At 45.7% G+C, this 22,995-nt stretch overlaps 1 protein-coding gene across 3 annotated transcripts in view; it reads right to left on the reverse strand.

Moving 5' to 3' along the window:
- PRR5 (proline rich 5) overlaps nt 1-16,536 on the reverse strand; it is a 559,320-nt gene extending 542,784 nt beyond the window's left edge. For 2 of the 3 annotated variants that reach the window (XM_085652446.1, XM_085652447.1), the window contains exon 1: nt 16,267-16,510. The gene's annotated coding sequence lies outside the window, so the exon portion shown is untranslated. Of the gene's footprint in view, nt 1-16,266 lie in introns of all 3 variants that reach the window. The other variant, XM_085652445.1, reaches the window with a different exon arrangement.
- Between the last annotated feature and the right edge of the window lie 6,459 nt (nt 16,537-22,995).

The following is a 22,995-nucleotide window of genomic DNA, read 5'->3' on the forward strand; positions in this document are numbered from 1 at the left end:
AATGGGAATTACTACAACTCAGTTTTTCCCCTTTTTGCGATTAACGCCATCCTTTTTCAACCCAAATAACAAACTCACATGTCCACCGCTCAAATTGATTTCATATATCCTTATACTAATTCATCACTAATCCTTTTTGGGTTTTGGCATAACATGCTACTCGCCAAAAAGTGCTCGAAAGCCCCGTCAGGGGTAGTAAGAGCTATAAATTACAACTATGGTTTATCCATCTCTGAATTTCATTAAAAACTAAAGCAACTTGCTCCTTATCTTTCATAGGTTCCTATAAGACATCAAACAACTTTTGAGGTCATGAGCCTAGTTCTGAAAATCCATCTCAAGCAATGTAAATATTAAAGAGCTGTAGCGAGAGGTATTACCTCCAATAGACCTTAGTTTTAGGAACCACTGTCTCACAACTTTACCGACTGACCACTACAGTATTCCTAGTTGACCGTGAGGGCTTTAGACAGCTAAATGCAGGTAAAGGAGCATAACTGAAGGTGGATCCCCTTCCTCAATATTGTTGGAGAAGGTTATTTGCATATGGACTATGGGAATTTCGCACCCTAGTGAGTCCGATTCATGATGATCACTTAAACGTTTATTCTTCTCATTATATTCCTGTAGTTCTACTAAAGTCACCCTTTCAAGTCAGTTTAGGAAGAGATGCAAATAAGGAATGGATTAGAATTTAGCATCAAGAGGGACTTCTGTACAAAGAAAAGATCATCTCTCTTTTAGTAAGCGCATATCTTTACCTGATCTAAAGCACCCGCTTGCTATCTCCTATCTCTAGGTTTGCAGGTTCCAGTCCAACAAGAAGGGGGACTGTCGAAGAGCCAGGTTTTGAGGTTGCTTGCGAAGATGGGGAGCGATGTTATCGGTCTGAGGTGGAGCGGAAGGTCGTTCCAGGCTCTGGCCGCGAGGAAGGAGAGTGAGCGGCCTCCCGATCTGGTCTTTCTGGTGCGGGGGACCACGTATGACAATCAGGCATTTTGTTGCACTTCGCCACTGTGCCCACATTACTAACACCTGCTCTACATAGGTGTACATTTATAAGTGTGGCCATTCACCCATTTTTTTATACATATAAATTGATTTTAATGTGAGGACACAGAACGCCACACCAAGGTCAGCTTGGAGTATCCATGTCTATAGCAATGAACATCGAGCCCGCCAACCCCCTTAATAATCTATCGTAATAACATATGATAAAGACTTATTAATCATTATCCTGCGAGGAACCCAATGTCCATGGGCCTCAAATCGTTAGGTGCTTGTTGGTGCAGCCACGCCATTTATAGATTTCTAAACCTGCTTTGCAGAAAAAAATCCATTCCACAGGACGAGGCAGATATGGAGGGACGGTTTGGAGATCTCCAACCTCTGGGGATATCTTGTTTGGCCACTAAGCAGTCAATACCTGCGAGCATTCTCTGGTGTCTGGTCCATGATCACAAAGCTAGCCACCTTGGTGTCTGATAATACAGGGGTTTGTATCAACTGTGCTATCAACTTGTGTATCGGTCCAACAGACCGTTATATGACACGTCTGCCAGCGAAGGCTGGCAAGTAGTCAGAGTGGGCGGGTGGGGGGTGCGGCAAAATGTGCAAATGGTGGGTGCTTGCATGCAAGGTGAGTGGTAAGTGTAAATTACAAAAATAATAACCACTTACCGCTTGCCACACAACATCCTCCTCACTGTCCGTTTTCTGCTCTGTCTCCTGTAAATTCCCCTAACCAATCCTGACGTAGCTCTCACCAGCATGAGAGCAGTACCAGGATTGGAGGGAGTAGCCTCTCTCGGCACTCAAGAGGGCACTGGAGGCTTGCGCTTGCTCTTACCCAGCTGTGTTAAGACAGCTAGGTTGGAGTAGTTTAAAATGTGCAGATCCGACTGGCCGTCGCGAGACGGCAGGCCAAAAAGACATGCGCATTTTAAACTGAAGTGCACAGCTCACTGCTGCCAACAAGCAGCAGCGGCCCGGCCAGTTCTGTTCAGGGCAGGTGGATGAAATATAAAATGGTATTATTACCTTTTTATTTTCTAGGGCTTTCCAGGGGGCATTTCTGGCAGAGGGGAGACGCTCCTCCGTTCTCATAGAAGAGCTGCCCCGGTCATCTGGGTTCCCACAGCATTGGACTTTGACCACCCCATTCTCCACAACCTATCTGGGCTATAGAATACCAGGGCTATAGTATACCCAGTGAAAGTAGTGAAACTGAATAAGCCTATGGTGGGAGCCATAGTTAATATCTTTATTTAGCGTTGTCAAGGGATCAAGTTCCTCTAAATTATCCCTTTAATTCGCCTGGAGTTTGTTGTAGATAGAAGGAGGTCCACAACGGCTTTCTTCTTAAGTTGCTTTATTAAGTTACACAGGAAACACAAGAGCGGACTCTCCACAGCAGAAGCCAAACGCAACTGCCAACGGAGAGAACACAGAACCATGAAGCAACATAGAACATAGTGATAGGAACATTCCACAAGCCCAGAGAATGCTCAACAAGGAGAAAAACCCAGAACATGTACTACACATCTCCCTCCTAGAACCAAGCTTGATAAGCTTAATGACTTCTTGTAACGTAACATCAGCAGACATTTCACGCTCCCAATCAACAGCCTGAAAAATGCCTTCCCCAACAAACACAGCATCTTCAATAGAAGCAACCGCAATATCATCCTCAGTTGAGGGCGGAGCTCCCACAGTCTTCCAATCAAGCGACAACCTCGAAAGGCAATCAGCCTGTGTGTTCCTCCATCCCTGAATATATTGGACAGTGTATTGGAATTCCTGAAGCTTGGAAGCAAGCCTAGCTAATCTAGCCGAGCCTTTACCCGTCCCCCCCGGAGAGAGAATCTTAATGAGAGGCTTGTGGTCGGTTTTGAGCACGAACTTTAAGCCCCACAGGTAGGTTCGAAAATGTTCGACTGCCCATGAAGCTGCCAGAGCCTCCCTTTCGATAACTGAGTAATTCTTCTCAGCCTCGGTTAAAGTTCGTGACGCAAAAGCAACAGTACGCTCATCCTGACCAGAGATTTGCGAAAGCATAGCCCCTAGACCGGTGGCACTGGCATCCACCGTCACCACAGAACTCTTCTTAATGTCAAACGGGGTAAGAACCTTTGCCTCACAAATCTCTCTTTTAATAGCTTCGAAAGATTCTTGTACCTCAGTAGACCACACAAAGCCAACACCTCTCTTCAACAGTGACCTCAAGCATGAAGTCTTGTCGGAATAATTCTTGACAAACTTAGCATAATATTCGATAAGCCCCATGAAGGACCGCAACTGATCTTTATCCCAAGGTTGTGGAGCAGAGCGAATCGCCCTACACAGATCCTCTTTCGGACTCACCCCACTTGCACTAATGGTGTACCCTAAGTAGTCTACACGCTCTGACAAAAATTTGCATTTATCTTTGCGCAATGTCAAACCAGCCACCAAAAGCCTGTCTAACACTATCTTAAGAGTGACATTATGTTGCTCCACTGATTGCCCATAGATCAAAATGTCGTCTTGAAAGTAGACAGTATTTCCTACTCCCTCAAGGAGGTCGGAGACCATCCTTTGAAATACACTGGCAGCTGAATTGAGCCCAAAAGGCAAGCGGGTAAATTGAAATGTGCCAAAAGGTGTAATGAAGGCAGTTAAATGCTTAGAGTCCTTATGTAAGTTAATCTGGTGGTAAGCACTTCTGAGATCCAACTTAGAAAATACTTTAGCGCCATGTAGAGTAGTGACCAACTCAGATATGTTGGGAAGGGGAAAGGTGTCCGCAACCACACAATCATTCAAAGACCTCAAATCAACACAAAAACGGAGCTTGCCGTCCGATTTCTTTGTGACGACTATGGGAGAAACCCAGGGTGAGGCTTCAACTGGTTCAATTACTCCAGAAGCTAACATCTCATCGATCATGTTCTTAACCTCTTGTCTAACAACGATTGGGACTCGCCTGACCTTGTGCTGCACTGGGATGGAATGCTCCCTCAGAACAATTCGATGAGAATACCCTCTGAGTTGACCTAAGCTTTCCCTAAATACAGCACTAGCATCCCCCAAAATCTTCTCCAACTCATTATCTTCAATTATCATCACCTGTGGTGAAGCACGGGGGTTGACAATAATTGCCAAGTCATACTGGTGAACCCAACCCAGAATTGCCGGGCCAGACCTAGAAACATAAACTTTTCCTTGTATGTTCCTGTAAGAGAAAACAATGTATGCATTGAAGTACCCCAAAATATCAATGGTCTCGTCCTGATATCCACCCGGGGAAATGTCTTTAGGTAAAAGATGCCTAGTACCCCAATTGAGGAAGAAAAGATCATGTGGGATAATGGTGTACCTTGAGCCTGTATCCACCATTAAGTGAATTTCTTTGCCATCTATGGTGAAAAGTGCCTTAGGCCTGACTTTGCGTTTGTCACTCAACACCATAGATGAGTCACCATCAACGACCAGAATTTTGTGGCCTTCTTCATCCAATAATACACTATTGTCCACAGAAGCTACAGAAGAACGAGGTTTGCTACGACAAACTCTCGCATAGTGGCCCACCCGACCACACTTCAAACATTCTTGTTTAGCTGCAAAACAAAACTTGGAGTCTGAAGGATGAACAGTGCTGCCGCACCTATTGCACATGCGCGTTACAGGCGACTTCTGTGTAGTGGGATTTTTGACAAAAGGAACTTTTTTGACAAACTTCTTGTTTTTCCACCGCAGCTATGTCAACCTGCTCTCCAGAAGAGTAAGTTTGTTCTGAGCATTCTTGACAGGAAATTTCATTGACGTCACCAGAACTCTTTTCAAGTTCCTTCATACACCCTTGAGACTCCTCTACAATTTTAGCTAATTCTATTGCTGTCGGTAGGTTAGGATTTTTCGCCGCCCAAAGACGTTCTTGGATCTTCTTGTTATTGCACTGTACAATAAGTTGATCCCTAATAAGTTCATCCGTCATTCCACCAAACTTGCATTTCACTGACATCTCTCTCAACCTGGCAACAAAGTCATCGATTGATTCTCCTGTTCTCTGGCTCTTTGTGTAGAATCTGTATCTATTCATGACTAAGTTCTCCTCCTTCGCATATCTTACCTCAAGCCTACAAATGGCCTCTTTATACTCGTCAGGAACAGGTTGCCCATTAGCTTGTAGTGCTTGAGGTAAATAGCGAAAAATGCGTTGACCTTCTTTGCCCAAAGAACCCAGTAAGAGTGCTTTTTTCCGTTTTGCAGAATATTCTTGCGCATCTAAAGCATCTAAATAGTTGTCGAACATCGGAAACCAATCATCCCAAGAGATGCTAGGTTGTCCTGGAAGGGCCAAAAAACTAGGAGGGAGAACTATGGAGGGATTCTCATTTGTCATGGCTGTCCGCACTGAGCCCTCTACAAAAACAGAGAGTTCGACTAGATGAACTGAAGTCTGTAAAGAGAGAGAAAAACACTGCAAGGCAGCAAGACAGTACCTGAATCAGAGCAAATCCTGAGCACACCAGGTAAGTGGAAAGTAGGATGGGACACACGACATGTGCGTCACTTCTTGGAACGAAACGCTGGCCAAATCCGCATGAAAACCGAGTTCCGTAGCTCGGTGGCTGACAGAGAAGGTGTTGTCATGGAAACAGTACTAAACAAAGATGGCCGCCACGTCGATGACGCAGAGACGTGGGAGCGTAACTAGACGCTTGAGGACAGCTGAGCAAAGCAGGAAACTTCTACTGTGAGTCAGAGGATTCTTGCCGTGAACCACTCAGCGTCGAAGATTCCATGATGTCATCAGAGGAGGGGAACCTTCGCAAGTAGCGGAGCTCCTGCCGCACCAACTGTCACTCCCACGCCGATGGTCACCGCAACCAGAACCAGGCCCAAAGGTGAGTCGCGAGTGTTTCTACACAAGTTAGACTCAGTGCATACCTTCTCCAAAGCGAATCGTTTTACAGGTTTGGCTCTCCCTCGCGCTTGACGCGTAAAACGATCCGTGGGTTGACTAACGAAGGCGGAGAGCTGATCGCGCAGGAAAGCTCATCTGTTAGTATTCACCAAGCCAAAAGGCAGCACAGTAGGATCGATATTGGAGGGTGGAGGTGTAGAGATGTTCCGCTCTTGTAATGAAGACTTGAAGGCAATAGTGCCAAGCGTGGGTTGATGAAAGAAATCGTCGCCAAAATTGTTGTAGATAGAAGGAGGTCCACAACGGCTTTCTTCTTAAGTTACTTTATTAAGTTACACAGGAAACACAAGAGCGGACTCTCCACAGCAGAAGCCAAACGCAACTGCCAACGGAGAGAACACAGAACCATGAAGCAACATAGAACATAGTGATAGGAACATTCCACAAGCCCAGAGAATGCTCAACAAGGAGAAAAACCCAGAACATGTACTATAGAGTTTTTGGTATGTGACAGGAGCACTGAATAGGAGGGATTAATAGAGGTGAGAAATACCCTGTTGAGCAAGTGGGACCATCGTCAATTTCGCCTCCGGGGGTTACAGTCTGGGACTCCCTCTGGTGCCTCCCAGTAGGCCTTGAGGGCGTGGTCCACCTGCAGATATTACCATACTGAGACCTGTGGAGAGCACACTCTGCTTTAAGGTGATCAAAGAACACATTATAGTCGCCCTCCGACAGGTCACCCAGTGCAGAGATTCTCATCAGGTCCCACCCACGGATGTCCCCCAGTTAGGTCATCTACCGAAGCCATATCCCCTTCCACAAGGGTGTTTGAGCCATAAGTTTCCCAAGCCCTTTAATGTGGGTTAGTGTGGCCCGCCAACATAACAGATTGATCCTGGAGACTTGCAGAAGAGAGGTTGGGAGGCGGTTGCAGTACAGCAGGCTGCAAGGAGGGACAACTCTAGGCATCAAGGAGTCATAGTGGTCGCTGAACAGTCAAGTTCCCAGAAGTACCATGGGGGCCGCACAGTATTATATGTGACGGTATGGCGCGCCCAGGCTACCTTCGTGCTGGGAAGCCATATATTTAGCGTAGGATATTCTGGGTGTCCTTCCTGCCCAAAACAATCTTGTGGATTCAGACTAAAGCTCTGGGAAGAACAATGAGGGTGTAGGGGCGGAGTGGGGTGGACATATGGACGATTCGGCCGCACAAATAAAAACTGAGGGCGAACATCTTATTAAGTGCCACCTGACTGAGGAGTAGGGAGGTCCAGGTGTCTAGGTTGCTGCACGTGCACTTCAGGATAGGTAATATGTTCAGCTCCCAGGGAATATGTGGGTCAAAAGAAATGGTGACATCCAGGTATCGGATCAGTCCTCTCCTGACCTGCATTCGAGCACACAGCAGGGGATTGGACCTTTCAGGAGAATGTAGAGAGTTCTCCCGATTTACCCGCAGTCTGATGTATCTCCGTACAAGTCCAGCATCTGGATCAGACGGGGTAGGGTGGTCGGGGTGACTGTATGTATAATAACAGGTCATCGGCATATAATGCCACCCAAGCCTCGAGGCACCAGAATCTTCCTGTATTGTACAGGTCACAGGGCTGCCCTAGGCATGACTAGTGTAAATCGTCTACATTTCAGATGGAAGGGTGCATTTTTTTTTGACAATTTTTCTAATTATTGTAATAAGCTGGCAAGCAAGGATGCCCTCTCAAGAAGAGTCAGAGTTTGAGATCCACATGTAAAATACAGAAGCTACAAAACAGCAATGCTTTACTTCGATTACTGCTATTTTTTTATAGCATATAGGTGTTCCTCCTGCACCATACCACTTTTTTCCCTGTCCTTTTCCACTATGTAGCGATTAGTGTGATACTGGAGCATCCATTTTTGTACCTTTCATTTTTTGGCTTCACACCGCAGCCGTCTGGATACCTATTCTTTACAGACCTATTGATTGCATATCTCGTGTTTAAATGAGGCAGCACACTTCAGTCATTTGCTAATTTAACTGTGACTGACGGGATTCCACTCTTTCAGAAGGAGCACATCCTCACACAAAATAGTTCCCTTCAATGCAAGGGACTACTGTCGATGTGTGTGCTTTTTGAGACTAATCAATCAATCAGTCATTTCTAGAGCGCACTACTTACCCGCGAGGGTCTCAAGGCACTGGGGAGAAAGGGGGGGGGGGGGGAGGGAAGGGGGGCGGGGACGCTACGGGTCAAACAGCCAGGTTTTGAGTAGTCTCTTGAAGGTCAGCAGGTCTTGGGTTTGTCGTAGCCTCAGTGGGAGGGTGTTCCAGGTCTTGGCCGCGAGGTGGGAGAAGGATCTCCTGCCGGTGGTTGTTCTTTGGATGCGAGGGACAGCGGCGAGTGCGAGGTCGGCGGAGCTGGCGGTTGGGGATGTAGAAGGAAAATCTTCTGTTGAGGTAGGCTGGGCCGGTCTTGTGGAGTGCCTTGTGTGCGTGGATGAGGAGCTTGAAGGATATCCTCTTGTTGACGGGGAGCCAGTGCAGGTTTCTCAGGTGGGGGTGATGTGGTTGTGGCATGGTACGTCGAGGATCAGTCATGCAGAGGCGTTTTGGATGCGTTGCAGTTGTTTGATGAGCTTGGTCGGGGCTACCGTGTAGAAAGCGTTTCCGTAGTCTAGTCTGCTGCTGACGAGGGCCTGGGTGACTGTTCTTCTTGTGTCTGTCGGGATCCACCTGTAGATCTTGCGGAGCATGCGGAGGGTGTTGAAGCAGGAGAATGCATTGAGTTGCTTGGCCATGGAGAGCGTTGAGTCGAGGATGATTCCCAGGTTGTGTGCATGGTCGGTGGGTGTCGGGGCTGCCCCCAGTGCCATCGGCCACCAGGAGTCGTCCAAGGCTGAAGGGTTGGAGCAGAGGATGAGGACCTCCGTCTTGTCCGTGTTCAGCTTCAGTCGGCTGATCTTCAGACTAACGAATGTTTGCTTTGAACCCGTTTTATATTGGCCAGAGTCTCGTATTGCCCCCCTTGCCGTCTAACAACTGCTTTACAAACAAACCTGATAAAATAAAATTCCCATGGCCAGACTTATTGGCTTTACCAAATGCTGGTTTGTTTTGTTCACCGCTGTATGCATTTATTTTAATAAAAATTGCTTGGATTGTGTAACTCGCATATATATTTACAAATGCATTTACAATCACAATCCAGCTGCGTAAACAAAAGCAGCATCAGCAAAGCCAACAGGGTGGCGTTAATGTGGTAATGCATGGAGACATGTATGCACAGATGCAGTTTGCATTCATAGCACGCTGAAGCCAGACATGTTAGCGTTGACAATGTTTGCTGTGTTGACCTGCTGCTCATATTTGCTTTTGTTCAACCCCTGCCCACTGTTAACCACGAGAAACAAGGTTGTTGAACCTAAGAAACAGAAAAGAAGATTTCAATTCAATACTTTTCTTTAGTTCTATGAGTAACAACCCTCTAGAACAGGCTCCGCATAGACTGCACATTTAGACGTGCTTCAGGTCCCTGGCTGGAGGAGCAGCATGCAATGAAGAGTTAATGGCCTATATAGCCGAGCACAGCATTCACCGAATACTTATCCTGGCACACTGCATGGGTGTGCAGGAATTCAAACACTTGCTGCTGATAAACCTGGCATGTTCATGAATTTTAGAGAGACTTAGCCTTTTCTTTCACTATACCGAGGGATGCGTTTTTCTTTGGAGATAGCGAGTGGAACAAAAACTATCATTGGACGGTACATGAATGAAAGTAAGCGGACATCACTTCCTGTGCAGATGTGTCAGCACGTGGATGAGGATGGCTCGTAGGCGTAAGGGAAGGGGTTCCAAAATGTGCTTCTGCCAAGAGCACATTTAGATGAAGGGCCAGGGCTGGCGCAGATTGGGATACTGGAGCGGAAGAGACGAGCTAAATGCAGCCGTTCTTCATAAATCGCGAAGCACGTGGACCAGATGGAATGTTCAGAATGTTTATGGTCTAACCCATGGGAAAAGTGGCCCAGAGGATCCTGCAGTGACTGCGGTCGCCAGCTGAGCTAGAAAATGACTCCCATCAATATCGCACATACCTAGAGGGGAAACGCCGACAACATGAGATTTTAGATAAACAAAATGGAAGCACTTTGGAGATGCAAATAATGGCACAAAACCAAAGCATATTTTTGACACATGAGATTGTCAAACAGTGGAATCACCAGGCACGATGAGTTAATGGTAGTGTCAAACAGTGAATAGGTACAGAGCCTACTTTAAAATACCTACAGACCTTCAAGCAGCGAGATGGTTTCTCACTTCTGCCCATTTAACAGTGCTGCACGTAACAGCAACACAACAGCAGTTGGTAGTGGGGAGTTTGCTAGCACAGCGCCTGGAGAGCGTGTTAGCCCCAACTCCAAGCACTCTTCAAGCAGAGAAAGCACCATACCCATTTCAGTTGTTTATTTTGAAGTTTTATTGAGAATTTAAGCTAACATGCGGCATATTTAATTGTAATTTCAGATTGGATAAATGGTTGAAAGATCCAATAATGTATTACAAAGTTATAAAGCTCATTAACAATTAGTTGAATGCATAGGTTAATCCGCTAACATTCAATACAGTGGACCATGACACCGATACAAAGACTCCATGAAGCTGGCATAGAGGGGACTGCTCTAGACTGGAGCGCGTCCTAGCTTTGCAACAGAACTAATGTCATCCAAACCCACCTTTCTCATCCAAACCGTAATTCCGAAAAAAGGGGTACCACAAGGCTCGATTATCTCACCCATGCTTTTTAACATCTACATGAAGTTGATACCGGCACTAATCAATCAATTTCACCTCACGTGCTATAACAATGCAGATGACATGCAAATACTCCTCCAAATGCAATGCCCCAAAGATATTGGAAACTCGCCAATTTTCAGTTGTCTCAGAGCTGTGGATCAATGGATGATGTGGAGCCATCTCAAATTGAATGCTTCCAAAATGCAAATACTCACGTGTGGTGATTGGAAACATTATGACCCACTCATCATGTGGCCTGATGATCTGGGATCACCACCTAAAATATCAAAGGAAGTAAGAAACCTCGGAATGACCATGGAATCCAATCAATCGATGAATGCCCAAGTGGACAAATTCACAAGATCAAGCTTTGTTACTACAAAAACTCTGTGACACATCTTTCCCCATATGGGATTTCCACACAAGGTCTAGACTCCAGGCACAAGGTCCCTTGTTTTGTCCAAACTCGATTACGCCAATACCCTCTACCATGGATCACCTTGAACGACCATGAAGACTCGAATGGATTCAGAACTCGGCTGCCAGACTATTCTTACATATAAAACCGCGAGACCACATCTCCTCTGCCTTGAAAGCCCTGCATTGGTTACCGGTTGCCAGAAGATCCACATTCAAGCTCTGACTCTTCCCCCCTCTACCCCTATTTTACTCATCCCCCTCCACCTCCCTTTTACTCATCCCAAGCCTCCTCCTCCTCCTCCTACTGCGAGCTCCGAAACAAAAACAAAATAAAAAAAGAAATCTAAATCCTTCCCTTCTATCCCTCAACTATCCTTTCAATCCAAATAACAGACTAACATATCCACCACCCAAATTAATTTCATGTTTCACTACTATTAATTCACCACTAATCCTTTATGGTTTCCAGAGTAGAGTGGTACCCGCCAAAAAAGCATATCAACACCCTATCAAGGGTAGCAAGCGCTATATAAATGGAATCCTTTTTCCCCTCTTCTATCCCTCCACTGTCCTTCTCAATTCAAATAACTGACTAACATAGCCACCACTCAAATTACTTTCATATTTTCACTATACTAATTCACCACTAATCGTTTATGGGTTCTGGAATAGCGTGCGACTCGCCGAAAAAGCGCTTTGACGACTCGTCAGGGGTAGTAAGCGCTATATAAATGCAATTACAATGTTGTTTTACACAACTTCACAGACGAGAGAATCCTGCATCCCCTTTTCTTTTTTTTCTTTTTGCGAACTTTAATATTTCAATCATTCAATTGCAAAATAAGTATCAAGCACCTGTAAGCAAAAAATATATTCTTGGTGAGTACTAAATCAGAAGTCACATGCTGTACTAAAACAAGTGGAAATGTACTGATGGTGTTATTTAAAAGTGATTAGTCCACTAGAATATGTTACACAGTACCCATCCAACAACATCAATATATTACAAAAGGTGTGAACACCTGGGATAGGAGAGGCGCATACGATAGAATGGACAGCCATGAGGCTCATACAGGTCCTATGATCAGACGATCCTGTTTAAGGCCAACAAAGTAAATAAAAGTTAAAAGTTATTATCAGTGGAAACAAGCCACAAACTAATTTTTTCAATGGACGATCAGAGTGCGGGCCCTTGACTGATGAACCCAGCTAACTCAAAAGTGTTACTCGAGCAATAGCGCAGCAAAATGAATCCTAGAGATACTTGTCATTTGTCCAGAATATTATTTAATTTATTAGAATATGAATGTATGTATTGGAATTAATGTAGGTAGCAAACAAACTAGCGGCATACAATGCAAATATGACAGCTCAAGGTTGTGATGGGGAGGTGTGGTAGAAAATGTCATCTCCTGTGTTGGGCAAGCAGCCTTTACAAAACTATCCTTCTTGGAACTTGGTTAAAGCATAGGGCTTGATCTGGAGTTTGGCAGGCAGGTTACTCCGCCACAATGTGACCGTCCCGTCTGACTTATTACTAGTGCATTATAGCTTAAATCAAATGTCATATAGAAAAAGGTGTATTTCTTGCCACCACACCTAGGTACACAACCAGAGAATTCCTGGCAACTTCCTTAAAATGAATAAACCAAGTTAGTGAAGGAGAGATTGAGGATCCAGAGTAGTTAAAAAGGCCACACTTGTCGCCTTTGATTAACCAATTAAAATGCATTATTGTTGTGAAGAAAACAAATATCATAAAGTAAGGTTTTTACAAGGCCAATTTACTAAGGAACTCATTTTTACATAGGAGCAGTTTATGTGCCACTGGGTATCAGAAATAAAATAATTATAGTCTTCCTATATTGCAGGTTTTCAGAATCAGAGAAGAGAGCATCTAAGGAACGAATGGAGACTGGTAGATTGTATGTGAAGACACTAACTCCGGGACGGGCTCAGAGTATATATACACCCGTGCTTCGGGTAACTGGACTAGAATTCATGTGGTTTCATCCACACCCAAGATATCTCCCAACCAAGTATCAGAGTGGAACATATGAATTTATTTTAAGAATCAGGAGGGGGATATTTACCTACTCCAATTTATGCTGCAACTGAGTGAGACTGCCAAAGGCATTCTAGACATGTTGCCACAGTGTGTCCCTCTTCGGTTTTTTTTATATTGGTTAATAGAGTGCTGCTAACCTGCAACCCAATGATGTATACAAAGTACTTTTATAAAACCTGCTTGGACTGCAGATAGATTTTTCATACAATCAACCAAGGTTTGCAGTCTATGCAAACTTACTTTGGTAAATACTTTTATCAAGTCATAAGTTATAACAATATCACCGTACTATAACCTTTAATATACCTTTGCTATTAAACAGAGACCACAGAACTCTTCGGCCATGCATCAAGTAACAAACAGTTAAAAACTCAGAAATAAGTATATGAAACTCATGAAATTTTAGGTATAAACATAAGCACACCATTTAGAAACACATCTGGAACTCTTTTTTCCGTGACGGAGCTCACTCTAAAGTACCAAATATGAAATTGTAAAAGCCGTGGGTCTATTCATTTTAACGCAAAAGGCATTGAGCCCATCCATACAAATTCACAATGCCAGAATGGAAAGAGTAGCCCATAGAATGACAACAGTATGCACTTGAATCAGGATCAAACCACCAGAAAGACGAGGAAGAACTCCAGGGCACCATAACTGGAGTCACTCCCTGTAGGAGGTAAAACAGCACAAGCACCGTGAACTGAGAGCAGCAAGAGACCACCACATGCACGAGGAAGCGCACTGGATATCACTCCCAACCTCAAACAAATAGGCCACCTCCTGTAGGAGAGAGGCTAATGCCATCAAGCACTTGGGATATGGTAAACCAATGTGTGCTTCCCGAATTATAGCACACGAGCAGAAAACTCATGGCTGTGCAAGTATCATGCTGGACTCAGACAGACTACCTGCATCAAGGGTAAGGAACAATGCAGCCACCTTGCATAGGTGGCACAAACAGAGCAGGTGAGCACCAAGCAAGATAAGCAGATATGCAAGCTCTTGCAGATTAACACCATGAAGGGTTTAAAAACACACTAATCATTCAGTGCACATGAATATATCCATTTTTTTTTACAACAATCTGTTGCAGCAGGGCTAATAGATCGAAAGAGTGAACAGGACATCCGTTGCAGGCGAGCACAAGCATTCCCTGGGGGCGAACACATGCACTAGGAGCATGGACAAACCATCCCTAGCAGGCAAGCACCGTAACAGTTCAACCAGAATGATATTCACAGAAGCTGTGCATTTAAGGGCGAGGGGAAGGCTGCAGTGAGGGGCCAGAAAACACCTTCCAGGGCTGTGAACATTCTCAGCTTAAAAACGGAACTGCTGTGCACGGAGACCTTATTTGGGCTAGGTGTAGAGGGCACACAGGACTCTCCCACCGTGCATCTCCAGCATGAGCACCGTACAAAGAGGGTGTGTGTGTGTGTGTGAATGATAGAAGTGACACAGACACATCAATCAGTCAATCCATCAGGAGTTGGTAAAGCACACCTACGCACCCGTCAGGGTCACCCCCTCACATGCGCTAAATGACGAGTACAGACAGGCCATGCCGATGCTAATTGCAAGTTTGCGCATCATGTCTGGGCCGTGTGTGGGTATGCACATACAGCATGTAACCAATGGATCAAAAGTAAGATCGCCCACAAGGATGGCGATCAGAGCAAGAAGCAATGTAGATGAATGAAAAATCTTTATCTGAGCAGTTAAGTACAACCACTGCAATTAAAAAAAATAGGTTAGGGAGGACGACAAATGTAAGTCAATTCATCCAGGCATTTGTTACAATCATAAACCAGATAAGAACTAGGTTTATAAAGTCCATGGCATCGACGAAAAAAATTCTTACCCAGCTAAAAACTAAAACACATGCAACAACAATATCAAAGGAAGCACAGTGTATGAATAGCGCCGTCACACCCCACGCAGTACGCGCACAAATAAAATGTACAGACAACTCTCGCAGACATGTGGGATGGAAACAGCAAACAGCGTGAACACGTAGGAGGCCAAACCAAGAGAGCATGCGCAGCATGATGATCCTGCATGAGAAGCGCAGAGCAGCCCTTACATGCAGTCAAGTAAGGGAGGAGACAGTCACCTGCAGGCTGAGCTTATGCAGGGAGATCACAGATCAGTCATATATTGCAGGCGAATATTTGTAAACACAGTAATTCCAGGTGAACATCAAGAATTGGAAAATAACAGAGACCAGCCCTTCAAGGCAAAGATCACGCAGGACGACACAGATCATGCTTTACAGGTGTGTATTGCACATGGGGAATAACACGGCCTGCCAAGTGGGTAATGGACAACACTCTGAGCGCTCGATTTGGGGCACACATTCCCTCCCCCTTTAAAAGTATGACAGCGAGTTTCAGCCATGTGGGAATCACCATAGCAGACTGGCCCCTGCTGTCAGACGCCAGCACGTGCATGAGAGAGGGAGGCACCCATGCAGCCTCGCTGGGCTGTGTATGAGCTCCACAGCTCGCTCTTTCGCAGCTGCCAAAGCAGCATGCATAGAGATCATGTCTGTAAACGCAGGGAGGGAGGGAGCACAAACAGACCACCCCGGCTGGGAAAGAGCAGCCTGCGCGCTCAGAGAGAGGAGTCTGCGTGGAGGCGCGCAGGGCTCGGGTATGCCGTCCCCGCAGGAGGAAAAGGAGAGGGCGCAAGAACCGGAGAGGTGACAGGAGTCTTCACACAACGGTGACAGTGTGGGGGGCAGCAACTGATACCGCATGATGGCAAAAACATGCAGCCACCAGACTCTAGTGTGTGATTGTGCGCAACTGCACATGGAGAAAAAACAATCCGTGCACATCAAGACTGCAGAGCATTATTTCGAACTAACTACCAGGCGTGGTTCCCCTGTAGGGTACACACCGCACACGTCGGCCTTACGAAGTTAAAATGAGTAGTATCGGTGCAGGTGGGAGGCGTGCACCCTTTCCCCGACAGCGCCTTGCATAAAGGTATTTTCTGATGCATGCATGAATGAACTACGCATTTACACCTGAGAAGCGAACCAGCAGCCCTGCAGCTCCCAGTGGCGCGAGAGGCACTCACCGTGTGAGCAGCCTGAAGCTCCGGGAGCGGCGCCCGCCCTGCAGGGATGGCTGGGGGGAGAGCCGGCGTCCGCAGCAAGAGCCGCCCGCTGCAGCCTCGCAGTGCCTGTGCGACCTGCTGTCCTCGCGCAACCGCTGTCGCTGTCACCGCCTCACGCTCCTACTGCTGCTTCGTCAAAGGTTGCATTTTTTTGTAATTTTGCTGCCATTTTCGCTTCCTCCGGGTTGGTTACACGCCCCCTCCTGGACCGCTCTGCCCCTCCTCTCAGCCCTCCCCTTCTGCTTGTGTTTGCCTCTCGAGCGCCTCTCTCCCTTTTCGTGATCCCCTCTGACCCTCCCCTATCCTGCTGTACGCCGCCCTTGCTTCTATCGCTCTCCTCTTCACGCTGTTTGCAGCGCCACGCTGTCTCCCTTCCATAGGCACTCTCCTTTCCCTTTCTGTTCGCCTCTAACCCTCTCTTTTTCTATCCCCTTGTCACAGAAGCTTCCATCTGCTCACTCGCTCTATTTTATGTCCTAATTTCTAAGGCCCCCTTTTTTCTCTCCTACTTTATTTCCCATGTTTCACCTTCTATTCCACTCTCCCGGGCCTGTCCTCCTTCGGTGTTATTCTCATTACCCCAACCTCTGCGTAAGTCTCACTTCCTTCCTTTACTTTCGCCCAGAGAGGACTTCTCTCCTTTATATTGCATTTTTACACCACCAAAGTAAGAAGTGAATATAGAACTTCGAAAAACTACTGGTGAGGCTCGTTACACGAGGATGTATTGAGACCAGCCCTGCCCCTTCTGAGTGAGTGCAGATTGGTGTTTGTTGGATTTTCTCTGCGGTTGGGTGTTAGTGAGCGGAGAGTTTCTGAACTAGTGTGTGATGTATATAGGTTTTAGGTCTAAGGAGTAGCCAGAAAATTAAAATTCTCCTCCACTTGAACCCAAAGCTCTGAGGTCACCAATCACGTGAGGTTGAACCTCCCTGGAACAGCTCCCCTTTCTCCTCCATCCAAACATCTGTCAGGTTCAGACTGGGACAAAAAATAGGCCGGGGAACAAAAAGAAAAGTGGCCCCCCCCATTAGCGACCCAGAGAGCTAAAAAAAAATGGTAATTTCACTGAAATCAACAATAAAAACCAGCCTATCTGGACCATAACTGATTAAAAAACAGCCCACTCACTGATCTGTCCGACCAAGCCACGGGCACTGCCTGATAGCCCTATAAGTCAGTCCAGCCCTGACATCTATCCATTCATCCTTTCAGCCTTCCATCTGCCCGTTGATATACACATTTCACATTTACATTCTGTCATCCATTGATTCATCCATCATTCAATCTTTCAGCATTCCATCAATTTGTTGGCCATTCCACCCATCCATCCATTCACACATCCATCATCTATGCATGCTTCCACGCATACATGCATTCCACCCCTACATGCATCATTTGACTTACCCATCCTTCAATAAAGCCTTTCCTCCCTCAATTGATACTTTTCTCCATCCATTAATCCATCCATTCATCCTCTCAGATTTTCCTTTGCCATCCATCCATACTCTTAGCTTTCCATTTACTCTGCCACCCTTTCACCCACCCATCATCCATCTTCTTAAATTTCCATTTACTCTGCTATCTTTTACCCACCCATTCATCCATCTCTCAGACTTACATTTACTCTGCTATTCTTTCAGCCTCCAATCCATCTGTCCTCTCTGATTTCCATTTACACTGCCATGCTTTCAACTACCCGTTCATTCATTCATCATCTTAGGTTTCTATTTACTGTGCCATCCTGCCTTCTCATATTTCATCTATTTTTCCATCCTTTTACGCTTTGCCATCCTTTCACCCTCCTATCCATCCATTCTCTCAGATTTCCATTTAAACTGCATCCATCCATCCTCTGTTTTCCATTCAATCTACCATCCTTTCACCCGCCTATCCATACTCCTAAATGTCCATTTACTCTGCAATTCTATCATCCATATATGCATTATCTCCCCACTCATCCACCGATCATTTAACCCACTCATCTACCCATCCTTTCACCCATTCGTCCTTTAACCCACCCATCCATCCTATCGCCCATCCATCCATCCTTTTGTGCACCCATCCTTTCACCCACTCATCCATCCTTTCACCCACTCATGCATCCACTCGTCCATCCTTCTTTCTCTATTCTATCTACCCATCCTTCTTTTTTCCTTTTAATGTTTATTATGAGCTTTTATCTGCCAAGTTGCAGATAAAAGAGGCTCGTAAAGAACCCGATGCCCGCTGTAGCTGCTAAGGTGGAGGGTTCACGACGCCCTTGTTTCAGGTAAGTGGTGCTTTACAGTGAAGGTGAGCGTTGTATGTCCCACCATATAGCCTGTGTCAGCTTCTGTGAGGTAGTCCATTGCTCAGCAGTCAAAGTGCATAAACAAAGTATGGGAACTGTGATGCTGTGTGCAATATGGGATGGGTCAGTGAGCATAGGGGTGGAGTCAAATGTGTGGCTAAAAAAAAAGATTCAGTAACTTTTTTTGTCTCTCACCTTCAGTTACATGCATAATAATGCAAAGCTTAAATGAAAAATAATACAAGTTAACGTAATTAGTGGAAAATGTACTACTGTACATTATGAAACCTTTAATAATGCATTGCAGAGGTCTGTGTATGTAACCAGAGAGCCATAGAATTGAATTCTGGTTGATGCAGAGGAGAATAGTGACTTGTGGGTCTAAAGCAGGCGAACAACCTTACCTTGCCGCACCGGATAACGCCGACATTGCCAGGAGTCTTTGGTTGCTGTAAGCAGCGCCGCCGCCACGGGACTTCATTTCCCGGTAGCCCCAGCGGCGGCGCGCTCCATCCACGCCGGCGCCAGGAAGCGCATTTAAACAACGTAGAGCCCGGCGGAGTGGGGGATCTAAAGCAGGCGAACAACCTTACCTTGCCGCACCGGATAACGCCGACATTGCCAGGAGTCTTTGGTTGCTGTAAGCAGCGCCGCCGCCACGGGACTTGATTTCCCGGTAGCCCCAGTGGCGGCGCGCTCCATCCACGCCGCGACTGCGCCAGGAGGCGCATTTAAACAACGTAGAGCCTTGCTTCGCGGGACGCGCGCGGGACGAGCCGGGCGAAGCCCGGGCCAAGGGCGGGCGTGTTTTAGCCCGTTCTAGGCCGGTAAAGGCCGGGACGGGCCACCCCCCTTACAACAATCGTTCAGCCTCAACTCTAGTAAGTGGTTGCATACACTTGATTGCTATTATTAATATCATTATGACTGCCTCTGTATTGTCAGGAAGGGACACTAGTAAATTAACGGGAGGAGCTTTAATGGGTACTCTGGACAATTTTTTAGTTAGAGTTTCCTCGGCTTTAGCAAAGGACATTGAGCTAACAGAAAAAAGACTGTCCTTGGACATTGCCTTTGATAAAAGATCATCCATGGGTGGGCTAGCTGAAGTCCGGTCTCCAGATCCACAACGGATCAATATCTGTGACTCAATGATATCCCCGGAGGGGGGAGAGAGCCGGTCACTTGAAACAGCTGGACTATTGATTAATCAGCCTCCCTGTGATTTCAGTAGATCGGATAAAAGGCCGGATAAAAATACATTCACTTTTACAGGGGTCATACGCTCTCCCAATATAAAAACTCGATCAGCTAGTAGCGCCAAGGTGGGGCTGGCCCAATGTGCACAGGGTTTGCCAGTAAAACGGCTTCAAAATGGTGCTAAAGTACAGATTCCCAGGAAGAAGTCAAAACCTGGAAAAGCTTTGATGTCTAATAAGCCCTTAACCCGAGGTCCTCCTCAAGCTTCTGAAAGCCCGCACTCTGCTAGTGATGGAAGAATCAATCATCCTCGGGACGAAGATAAAGGAACGAACGAGATGGGTCCATCATTTTGGTCAAAGTTGGAAAGCCTCCTTAAGAAGTCTTGTGCCCCATTAAGAGAGAGGCTGGACTTAATTGAAACCAGACTAGTGTGCCTTGAATTGTTGCTTGCCTCATCTCGGGTCAGGGAGGAAAAGCAAGCTATTGGGCCAGTCAGTAATCAAGTAGGTGTCTTGGGGTCAAATGTATCCACTGTACCAGTAGCAGATATTCCCCCTAAAATACCGAGTAAAGAGAATGACAGTGGTAACTTGGCTGTTGCCCGAGTACAATGCGCTGCATTAGCCCCCAATCACCCGACAGTTGATGAGCGAATTAGAGAAAGGGACAGGTCGCAGCAAAGAGAGACCAGCAGGTCTGCAACCTATCAGCAAACTATGTATAAAAAGTTTACTGGTTATAGCAAAGCACTACCGAATATTCAGCTCCCCCCAGAGTCCTCTCCTTATGTGGTGGTTTTGGTGGGGGTACCTTCACTAAGTCAGGGCAAGAAGGAATCATACTTGGAGCTAAAGAATAAATGTATTTTTTGGCTTAATAAGAACCGCCCACTGCCTTCCCATGAATCTGCAGAAATTCTTTTTGCTAGAAGAGTGGGTTGGGTGGGGAATAAGCCAAAGTCTGTGGAGGGGATTGCATAGTTATTAATTTCAGGAACAGGAGGGCAGTGGAATACATCTGTAAATGGCAACAAAGAGACTCAGTGTCAGTAATCCATTCTTTTCCCCTGTCCTATTTTTACGTAATTAAGGCTTCATGGTGGGGGGAAAAACACCTAACTGAGGGGCAAAAGGAATGGAGTGTTCCGGGGCATATTGCGCTTTCTAACAGGTTCGAAGGGCTATCTGGCTTGGAAGATTGCGACTGACTGCAAATTGATAATTGTGCTCGGATGGCTAGTAACATAGTCCAAAATGTGGGCGATGACGTCAAGAACATAAATGTAACAGAAAGCTCTGACGTTAACATTGTTCCCCAAGTGCCTACATGTAAAATTCTGAGCTGGAACATAGCTGGGTTTAGAATCAAGTGCAGGGTTAGGATGTGGTTGGGTGAGATAAAATCATATGATATAATGGCATTCCAAGAAACTTGGGTCACAAATAAAAATTTCACTATAGATGAGTATTCGCATTTCTCCATTCCTGCTAAACAGGCCCAGTCCGGAAGAGCAAAGGGAGGTTTAGCAATATTTTTCTCCCTGAAATTAAATGGTTCGTTAAAACAACTTGTCGCGGGCTGCCATAATTGTTTGGTAGTGGAATTATCACTGCCACCGTCTGAGAAATTACTATTGGTCAATTTCTACAATTCCCCTGAGAGTGAGTGTCTAAACCAATTCTTAACCTGCTTAGAGGATTTTTTAGTAACATATAAGGTCAAAAATCCAAGCTCTGAGGTTATCCTTATGGGTGACTTTAATATTCATCCATGTGCTCTAGCGTGTGTTTTTAATTATTCTGAAGGTCCCCCATACTCCGTTCAAACTCATTTTGAACATACTAAGCAAGGGGAGGCCCTGGAGAATCTCCTGGCCACTACGAATCTTTACGAATTCGGGTGTGTCATGGGAGGCGCAAGGGCTCCTACTTATAAAGGTACGGCTTCGGGCACAGTCATTGACTATATATTTATGTCAGCGCTAGTTCTGACTAGAGTGTTAATTTACAAGGTTGGGTTCTCTGTTTTTAGTGATCATAATCCCGTGATTTTAGAAGTGGCCCCGGGGGCCTATTTAAGTTTTACTGAAACAGAGATCACGGGTATTAGGCGGGAGATTATACCAACTGACCAGGGCAGGAGACTAAAATGGACAAAAGTAATCCCAGAACTCTTTATGGGGGAAGTCTTGTCCATAGTAGGGAGCGAGGTTTCCACTTGCCTGGACACTGCTGCATCAAGTACAATGATTGTGGGGGCTTTTGATGTTATTTGTAACCAAATTAATAGTTCCTTGACCATCAAAAGTCACCGTTTAATTAGTAAAGGAAAAAGATGGTTTGATAGCTCCTGTTCTAGGGCACAGTCAGCTCTTTTCAAAGCACTGAAAGAGTGCCCCAGAAACAGGGAGCTAGTTAAGGAGTTAAGGAAGTCCTACAAACAGGCCATTGGGGAAAGGAAAAACCAGATCAAAGAAGAGGCATGGGATAAACTCTTGTCCACGGAGATTCTGAGGGATAGTGGGAAATTCTGGCTAACCATAAATGAGCCCTTTTTTTCTGGAGAAGATAATTCCCCACTTGACTGTAATATTCCTGACGATCAGTGGATAGCCCACTTTGAGAAGATTTATGGGAGACAGATGGCAGTGTGCTCACAAGATGTGATCTTGAACTTAGAATTAGTCCCTGCAGTGGTGTTCCAGGAGACTGAAGTGGTAAGGGCAATTGAGGAGACTAGGAAAAACAAAGCACCAGGACCGGATGGGGTCCCAGCGGACCTATTTAAAAGTTCCCCCAGATTCTGGGCCAGGATATTGACTAATGTCTTTAATGCCTCGGGGTCGAATTCATCTCCCACCTCCTGGTCTAACTCTATTATTATTCCGGTTTTTAAAAAAGGCCAAAGAGATGATCCATCATGCTATAGGCCTATTTCCTTGATAGACTCTGTGGTGAAAATTTTAGGCAGAGTTATCTTGGCGAGGTTGACAGACTGCCTTGAGGGGAGAGGGATTTTGTCTAATGCCCAGTACGGCACATTAAATCAATGTCTCAATCTACAGCTCCTTATTAGTAAATATACTGTAGCTAATAAGGGCTCTCTCTATATGGGGTTTATGGCCCTCTCAACGGCATTCGACCTAGTAAACAGATCGAAGCTGTGGCAAATTTTACTGAATATAGGCATTGACC

Source organism: Triturus cristatus, chromosome 4_1, assembly GCF_964204655.1.
Source record: "Triturus cristatus chromosome 4_1, aTriCri1.1, whole genome shotgun sequence".
In the NCBI taxonomy this organism is placed as follows: Eukaryota; Metazoa; Chordata; class Amphibia; order Caudata; family Salamandridae; genus Triturus; species Triturus cristatus.